Here is a 963-nt window from a genome sequence, read left to right as displayed (position 1 = left end):
TTCAGGAGACGGCCCCTGGCGGCGGGGAGGCAGCCTGCAAGGCTCCGGAGGGGGAAAAGCGCCTCTGCCTCCGCACGCGAGTTAAAGCCGCCACGTTGCGCTCCTATACTCGCGGTTACCTGAGAGGAGGCCCCATGGTACACGGGTCTTCATCCTGTGCATACGGTTGCGTTGTGTGGGTAAGGGGGCCAGGGGTGGGTCGGGGTGTACATATAGACACGGAGGACAGAGCTCATGCAGTGACATGTCCTCTTATTCCTGTTCTCATTTGCTCAAAGGCTGCAACGCTGCACGCCGTCTTTGGGAGGAGAAAGCCCCCTGGAGCAGCCTGAAAATAACAATATATTACTTATACTCTGCTCATCCGGCTGTTTCCCCAGCCTGAGTCTGTCTGTTAGCCGAGAAGCAAGAGCTTATCGTGGGGCAGCTCTTACTCCCTGAGTAAAACAAGGCAACTAGTTGGACTGAAAGTTCCACTGAAAGCAATGGGGGGCTTCCGTTTTGACTAATTTGTTCCTTTTCATTTCGGCTGTAGAGCTGAAAGGGAATTTTTAAAACCTAGCTGCTATGGCTGCAATCCTGTGCCTAACCCTGCAGGGCGCAATGGGAATACCCTGCCTTCTTAGTAATCATGTACAGTATATAAGAAGGTCAGATCAGCATACGTGATTTTCTCTAAACAACAATCCGGCGAGGTTGATGAGTTGAGAAAGAAACTGAATGAGCATTAGAACCCAGGTCTTCCAGATCAAAATTCAACAGTCTTAATGGCTGAAGCCCCTCTGGCTTCTTTATGTATGGAACTGAGCTATAAAGATGTTTGCAGATGTTGTTCAGATCAAGATAAAACAGAGCAAGTATTCAAAAGGTGGGGAAGATGCACCTCGTAACATTGTAGTTTTAGAAAATTAAATTGATCACATTATTATTATTATTTATTAAATTTGTATACCACCCTCCAAA

The sequence above is a fragment of the Podarcis vaucheri genome (assembly GCF_965113315.1).
Source record: "Podarcis vaucheri genome assembly, chromosome: 1".
In the NCBI taxonomy this organism is placed as follows: domain Eukaryota; kingdom Metazoa; phylum Chordata; class Lepidosauria; order Squamata; family Lacertidae; genus Podarcis; species Podarcis vaucheri.
Note: the sequence above shows the minus strand (reverse complement) of the source record.